The 7855-nt window shown below is 59.7% G+C and overlaps 2 non-coding genes across 2 annotated transcripts; both read right to left on the bottom strand.

Moving 5' to 3' along the window:
• Positions 1-519: 519 nt before the first annotated feature.
• Positions 520-672, bottom strand: LOC142791074 (5.8S ribosomal RNA). Its single transcript, XR_012889983.1, has one exon. It is a non-coding gene; the product is annotated as a 5.8S ribosomal RNA (ribosomal RNA).
• Positions 673-2391: 1719 nt separating this feature from the next.
• Positions 2392-4206, bottom strand: LOC142791103 (small subunit ribosomal RNA). The gene has a single exon (XR_012890011.1). It is a non-coding gene; the product is annotated as a small subunit ribosomal RNA (ribosomal RNA).
• Between the last annotated feature and the right edge of the window lie 3649 nt (positions 4207-7855).

Here is a 7855-nt window from a genome sequence, read left to right as displayed (position 1 = left end):
CGCGAACGTTCCCTGTTCGCGCGGCAAAGCCTGGAGGAGGCACGGCCCCGCAGCGTGTTCGAGCGCCCGGTCTACGGGACACCCTGCTTACTTCGAGGGCAACAAGCGCAACGCAAGGCTGCGATCTCGCGCACTTTGCGCACGGCTGGAGAAGCTTTGCTGGCCGGCTTTCGCTCCTCGTGTTTACCGTGCGTTAAAGTTGCGCGTCCGTGGCTCTCGCAGCTCTTGCGCGCCCGGTCGCAGAGAGGAGTACGCAACCTCGACCGCACTTTCCCTGCAGGCTTCCTTCCGACTCGAAGTCCTGCGGCGGTCTCAACGAGGTGCCACATCCTCAATGCAGTCGGTCGCCCCCGTTTCGGTTGGGCTCTGGCACGACGGTCGCCACCGTCTCGCCCTTGAGTGGCCGCTGTTGGCGCTCGCTGTGAGGTGTTCAGCGTGCTGTCCGTGTTGCCGACGCGGTCAAAACGAGTCGACGGCTCACGTTCCCTTGTGCGCCGAAGGCTCTCTTGATATGTGATCCGACCCTCAGACAGACGAAGCCAAGGGAAGACCCAAGGCCGCAATGTGCGTTCAAAGAATCAGTGCTCAGTGTGTCCTGCAATTCACACCAAGTCTCGCAGCTGGCTGCGTTCTTCATCGACCCGAGAACCGAGTGATCCACCGCTTAGAGTCGTGAAAAAGTGTTTGTTCAATTCCGTACAGTCAAAACCAAACGTTTCTGGCACTCGGCCAAACAGTGGCCAAGAAGGGCGCTTTTCAGCGCACGCTTGGACTCCAAAACTCTGCCGCGCCTTTTTCGGCTGCCGAAAATCGAGCAAACGGTGTGTTTCGGACGGCGTTTCGCTTTCGCTACTTGCGAGTGCTTTCGTGGTCCACCCCTCTATAAATACTCGGGAGGCGTCGAAGCCGGTTCTCCAAGCCGGACCCGTAGGTATCGTTGTGTGCTCGCTCTCATTGGCCCGCCTAACCAGAAAATGCCTGCGGTACACCCATTTGGATAAGAGTGCACGCAGATGCGGGCCTCGACGGCTACACATTTCCTCGGGCGGCCGCCTCCCGGCCTCCGTGGAGCGCGGGATGCACGGTCCCATCGACAAGCCTCTCCCGTTTTTACCGTGGCGTCGCGGTTCACCACGGCAGGCGGGTCGGTCTCCTCCGCATAAAAAGGGGGACCCCCGCTTTTTGTTCCACGAAATCGCACAAGCTTTTTTCGCATCCACGGTTTGCCACCGCACACCAAAATGCCGATCCGGCTGCCTACTTTAGCCAACAGGTGGAGCCAGGCGCGCCGTACTTGCGCGGCACTTCCCACGTCCACCGAAGTCGGTGCCAAGGACCACTTTCGGCGCCGGAGCCGCGTACGAGCCTACTCGAGGCGGAAGAACGAAGCCAGCAAGGGCCTGGCCGCAAGTGCGTTCAATTGTCGGGACGTCCAAGTCCCTCGTTCTTCCGTGCTTCCTCTTTCGGCAAGTCGTTGCGGCACCTTCCCAAAGCGCGCAGACCCGCTAATCGCGACGAGCGCGACGTGGCCGTCCCGCCTTTCCCTCGGCAGCAAGCAAAACGCCTGGCAACGTCGACGCTCCCCTAACCGCGATCTCGCACCGTGTTTCGTGTGGCGAATTCAAAAGCCGGCCGGCGCTGCTGCAACCATTACGGTCGGTACGCATACGCCGCGGAGGGCGGGACGGTCATCGGAGCGTGCAGTTCCTCCATCGAGTACTGCGCACCTCGGCCGTCGCATCGCCGTGCCATGACCGGCCGCGCGTCAACGCGAACCGGTGCCAGCGAGATCCCTCGCCTGCAAGAACCGACCGGCAGCCTCCGTCACCCGAGGACGCGGAGGCGCTTGCCGCGGACGGCGGGACGGTATGCACTGGTGCACAGCGGACCCGTCACATCGCCAGTTCCTTGACCGACCGCCGACGCTTGTGCCGTTCCTCTCGTACTTGGCAGTCGCCGCGCGATTGTCGGGTCTCGTTCTTGCACGCTCGAACGGTCGGGAGGGCACTCGGCTGGCGTTTCGGGAACGCGCAGCCTCGCCTTCTACCGACGTAACCACGACTCGCCGTTCGCGCTCCGCCGCTCCTGTTTACAGTACTAGGCGGTCCCGCAGCGGTCGGGTCGCGCATTTCGAGCGCTTCGAGCCACGGTGCTGTGGCGGGTCGAAAGCCGACCTATGAGTGCGTTGCGCCGTTTGTACCCGCGTCCGCCACCTGGCCGACCGTCCAAGGTCGCGGTGTTGGCGTCCGCTGGGCGCAACAATTTGTCACGGGGTGCCGCTCCACATTCAGGCAGCCCCGTGGGGAAAAGCCGACCCCGCGTCCAAACGGGGTCAGCGGCAGAAAGTGTCGGGCGCAGACGCAGCTGAGGCGCTCACCCTTCACAATCCGTTAATGATCCTTCCGCAGGTTCACCTACGGAAACCTTGTTACGACTTTTACTTCCTCTAAATGATCAAGTTTGGTCATCTTTCCAACAGACCGGCGCAACCGAAAGGCCGCGCCGGACATCGGTCCGAAGACCTCACTAAATCATTCAATCGGTAGTAGCGACGGGCGGTGTGTACAAAGGGCAGGGACGTAATCAACGCGAGCTTATGACTCGCGCTTACTGGGAATTCCTCGTTCAAGGGGAACAATTGCAAGCCCCTATCCCAATCACGAAAGAAGTTCCACGGGTTACCCAGTCTTTTCAGACAGGGATAAAGACACGCTGCTTCCTTCAGTGTAGCGCGCGTGCGGCCCCGGACATCTAAGGGCATCACAGACCTGTTATTGCTCTGTTTCGTGCGGCTAGGAGCCGCTTGTCCCTCTAAGAAGGTTGTAAGGTGCTGGGAACCCCGCACCTATTTAATAGGCTAGAGTCTCGTTCGTTATCGGAATTAACCAGACAAATCGCTCCACCAACTAAGAACGGCCATGCACCACCATCCACCGAATCAAGAAAGAGCTCTCAATCTGTCAATCCTCCCAGTGTCCGGGCCGGGTAAGTTTTCCCGTGTTGAGTCAAATTAAGCCGCAGGCTCCACTCCTGGTGGTGCCCTTCCGTCAATTCCTTTAAGTTTCAGCTTTGCAACCATACTTCCCCCGGAACCCAAATACTTTGGTTTCCCGGAAGCTGCCCGCCGAGTCATTTGAGTAACTCAGGCGGATCGCTGGTTGGCATCGTTTATGGTCAGAACTAGGGCGGTATCTGATCGCCTTCGAACCTCTGACTTTCGTTCTTGATCAATGAAAACATTCTTGGCAAATGCTTTCGCAGTAGTTCGTCTTGCGACGGTCCAAGAATTTCACCTCTAGCGCCGCAATACGAATGCCCCCGTCCGTCCCTCTTAATCATTACCTCGTATTCCAAAAACCAACAGAACAGAAACGAGGTCTTGTTCTATTATTCCATGCAAGTTTATTCAGGCGACTCGCCTGCGTTGAGCACTCTAATTTTTTCAAAGTAAAAGCACCGGCCATCTCGAGGCACACAATGAAGTGCACCAAGAAAGAACCGGCATGATGTTCAGTCCGAGCCGTCGCATCGGGTAGATGCACTACTCGTCTGGAACTGAGATCCAACTACGAGCTTTTTAACCGCAGCAGCTTTAGTATACGCTATTGGAGCTGGAATTACCGCGGCTGCTGGCACCAGACTTGCCCTCCAATTGATCCTCGTTAAAGGATTTAGAGTGTACTCATTTCAATTACGGGGCCTCAAAAGAGTCCCGTATTGTTATTTTTCGTCACTACCTCCCCGTGCCGGGAGTGGGTAATTTGCGCGCCTGCTGCCTTCCTTGGATGTGGTAGCCGTTTCTCAGGCTCCCTCTCCGGAATCGAACCCTGATTCTCCGTTACCCGTAACAACCATGGTAAGCAAGTAACCTACCATCGAAAGTTGATAAGGCAGACACTTGAAAGAAACGTCGCCGGCTCGTGGCCATGCGATCAGCACAAAGTTATCCAGAGTCACCACACAATACGGGCCGAAACCCGATCGATCTTGGTCTAATAAAAGCACCCGTTACCCAAAGGGCTCCAGGCTCACTGCATGTATTAGCTCTAGAATTGCCACAGTTATCCAAGTAGGAAGAAACGATCTAAGGAACCATAACTGATTTAATGAGCCATTCGCGGTTTCGCCTTATTTCGGCATGTACTTAGACATGCATGGCTTAATCTTTGAGACAAGCATATGATTACTGGCAGGATCAACCAGGTAATCGTTCGACTGCGCGTCCGTCCTCGCCTTCGGCGGGCCGGACGCAGTCTGTGTGCGGCGGAGGCCACCTTCAGGCGCCCCAACACGCTTATTTTGCACTCCGAGATGACGGCGTTCGAGCTCGCTACGGCACAACCTTCCCGAAAGACGAGTGGGAGCCGTGCGGCAAGAAGCACGTTCATGCTCGCTCTTTTTCGTTGCATCGACTCGGTCGCGCCGTGCGGGTTGCCCAAGCCCGCTGCACTGTCGGTGGACCGGCCGGAACTAGCAACGGAGCCGAGACTGCAAAGCCGCCAGACGACGGGTCACGCCCGCGTCTTCGGCGCTTTCGCATCTGAATCGCCCGAGGACGACACGGAACACACCTCGATATCGTGGTAAAACGGCACCGTCCGACAACCAGCCCCTAACGCATCAAGCGGATGAGGCTGCAGACGACTGCCGTGGATTCCCCTGGAGCAGACCCGAGGACACGCTTGACGAGGCCGAAGCCCGCCGCATATCAGACACCCGGTCGCTTTCGCGTACGCCGCTCACGAGAACCCCCACATAATAGCAGCGATAAGTACCCAGACCTCCTTGGGCACTAATACGAGCGTACTCGAGAAAATTTCACCGCGGGTGTGCCCCGAAACGTGTGGCACGTTGAGCGTGCCACAAGTCTACGTCGCTCTCAAACCCGCCGAGGTCGTAGAATTTGCGACCCTACTCACGAAATTCCCACCGAGGATACGGCCGCAAACGTACCGCACCTTGGGTAGGCCACGAGTTTGTGCAACACTACGCTGACGGCACAGCACCGAGGTCGTGCGCGCACGCACGGGAAAATTCCGCCGCGGTTTCTGCCGAAAACGTGAGGCACCACGACTCTCCGCAAGTTCGCGTCGACTGCGAAAGACCGAAGTCGTGAACGACGTGTCCGCTACTCGCCGCCGACACGCTGGACACCAAACGTACAACGACTCGACGGCGTCGTAGAGGCCCACGACGCGGTTTTCCTTAACGACGTCTCGGCGTGGCACCGACAGGTTAGAACGGCCGACCAACGTTCCCTGTCCGCCGTTCGGCTCAGTCGAAGGGCTCGGCGACTTCGGCAACGCTGCGAAGCCGCACGGTGACGCACGCCATGTCCCCATTTTTTTTTTTTTCTTTCTGCGTCTGCCGGGGTGCCCCTATAATAGCAGCGATAAGCACCCAGACCGCCGTGGGTCGCTCGCCCCGGCTGACGTGGTTTTTCGTACTCCTGCGGCGGTCGCCGTCAAGCACGTCCAAATACGCTACTTTCGTAGGCGCATTCACGCTCTTTCGCTTCGCCGGAGTGCCAGCACTCACTCTGCCAAAAACGGCGAACATCCGAGCGGCGGTTCCCACTTTTGCGTCGGCGTCGCAAACCCCGCCCCGGCAGACGAGGTTTGCCGTACTCGTGCGACGGTGGCCGGCGGGCACGTCGAAAGACGCCGATATCGTGCGCGAATTGGCGCACCTTGGCTTCACCGGAGTGCCGCCACTGACTCCTCCAAAAACGGCGAAGATCCGAGCGGCGCTTCCCACTTTCGCATCGGCGTCCCGAACTCCGCCCCGGCTGACGCGGTTTACCGTACTCGTGCGACGGTCGCCGGCGAGCACGTGGAAAGACGCCGATATCGTGCCCGAATCGGCTCCGTTCGGCTTCGCCGGAGTGCCAGCACTGGCTCGGCGAAAGACGACGAACATCCGAGCGACGGTTCTCACTATTGCGTACGCGTCGCAAACCCCGCCCCGGCAGACGCACTTTGCCGTACTCGTGCGACGGTCGCCGGCGAGCACGTAGAAAGACGCCGATATCGTGCCGGAATCGGCCCCGTTTGGCTTCGCCGGAGTGCCAGCACTCACTCGGCCACAAACGGCGAACATCCGAGCGGCGGTTCCCACTTAGCCGTCGGCGTCCCGAACTCCGCCCCGGCAGACGCGGTTGCCGAGCTCGTGCGACTAGCGACCGCGAAGCCGTCTCGCGACGCCGCTTTCGTGCGCGGCTCCCACTGCGACCTGGGTCACCCGAGGTCGACGAGCAAAAAAGAATGTCGAAAAAAAATTTTTTTTTTTTTGCGTCTGCCGGGGTGCCCCTATAATAGCAGCGATAAGCACCCAGACCGCCATGGGTCGCTCGCCCCGGCTGACGTGGTTTTTCGTTTTCCTGCGGTGGTCGTCGTCAAGCACGTCCAAACACGCCACTTTCGTGGGCGCATTCGCGCTCTTTCGCTTCGCCGGAGTGCCAGCACTCACTCTGCCAAAAACGGCGAACATCCTAGTGGCGGTTCCCACTTTTGCGTCGGCGTCGCCAACCCCGCCCCGGCATACGCGGTTTGCCGTACTCGTGCGGCGGTGGCCGGCGGGCACGTCGAAAGACACCGATATCGTGCGCGAGTCGATGCTTCTTGGTCTCGCAGGAGGGCCGCCACTCACTCCTGCAAAAACGGCGAAGATCCGAGCGGCGCTTCCCACTTTTTCGTCGGCATCGCAAACCTCGCCCCGGCAGACGCGCTTTGCCGTACTCGTGCGACGGTCGCCGGCGAGCACGTCGAAATACGCCGATATCGTGCCCGAATCGGCCCCGTTTCGCTTCGCCGGAGTGCCAGCACTCACTCGGCCAAAAACGGCGAACATCCGAGCAGCGGTACCCACTTAGCCATCGGCATCCCGAACTCCGCGCCGGCTGACGCGGTTGCCGAGCTCGTGCGACTAGCGACCGCGAACGCGTCTCGCGACGCCGCTTTCGTGCGCGGCTCCCATTGCGACCTGGGTTACCCGAGCTCGACCAGCAAAAAAGAAGGTCGAAAAAAAATTTTTTTTTTCTGCGTCTGCCGGGGTGCCCCTATAATAGCAGCGATAAGCACCCAGACCGCCGTGGGTCGCTCGCCCCGGCTGACGTGGTTTTTCGTACTCCTGCAGCGGTCGCCGTCAAGCACGTCCAAATACGCCACTTTCGTGGGCGCTTTCGCGCTCTTTCGCGTCGCCGGTGTGCCAGCACTCACTCTGCCAAAAACGGCCAACATCCGAGCGGCGGTTCCCACTTTTGCGTCGGCGTCGTAAACCCCGCCCCGGCAGACGCGGTTTGCCCTACTCGTGCGACGGTCGCCGGCGAGCGCGTCGAAAGACGCCGATATCGTGCGCTAATTGGCGCTCCTTGGCTTCTCCGGAGTGCCGCCACTCACTCCTCCAAAAACGGCGAAGATCCGAGCGGCGTTCTCCACTTTCGCATCGGCGTCCCGAACTCCGCCCGGGCTGACGCGGTTTACCGTACTCGTGCGACGGTCGCCGCCGGGCACGTCGAAAGACGCCGATATCGTGCCGTAATCGGCCCCGTTTGGCTTCGCCCGAGTGCCAGCACTCACTCGGCCAAAAACGGCGAACATCCGAGCAGCGTTTCCCACTTTCGCATCGGCGTCCCGAAGCCCGCCCCGGCAGACGCGGTTTGCCCTACTCGAGCGACGGTCGCCGGCGATCACGTCGAAAGGCGCCGAATTCGTGCACGAATCGATGCTTCTTGGTCTCGCAGGAGGGCCGCCACTCACTCCTGCAAAAACGGCGAAGATCCGAGTTGCGCTTCCCACTTTTTCGTCGGCGTCCCGAACTACGCCCCGGCTGACGCGGTTTACCGTACTCGTGCGAC

The sequence above is a fragment of the Rhipicephalus microplus genome, unplaced genomic scaffold, assembly GCF_043290135.1.
Source record: "Rhipicephalus microplus isolate Deutch F79 unplaced genomic scaffold, USDA_Rmic scaffold_137, whole genome shotgun sequence".
NCBI lineage: Eukaryota > Metazoa > Arthropoda > Arachnida > Ixodida > Ixodidae > Rhipicephalus > Rhipicephalus microplus.
This window is presented reverse-complemented; position numbering and strand designations above follow the sequence as displayed.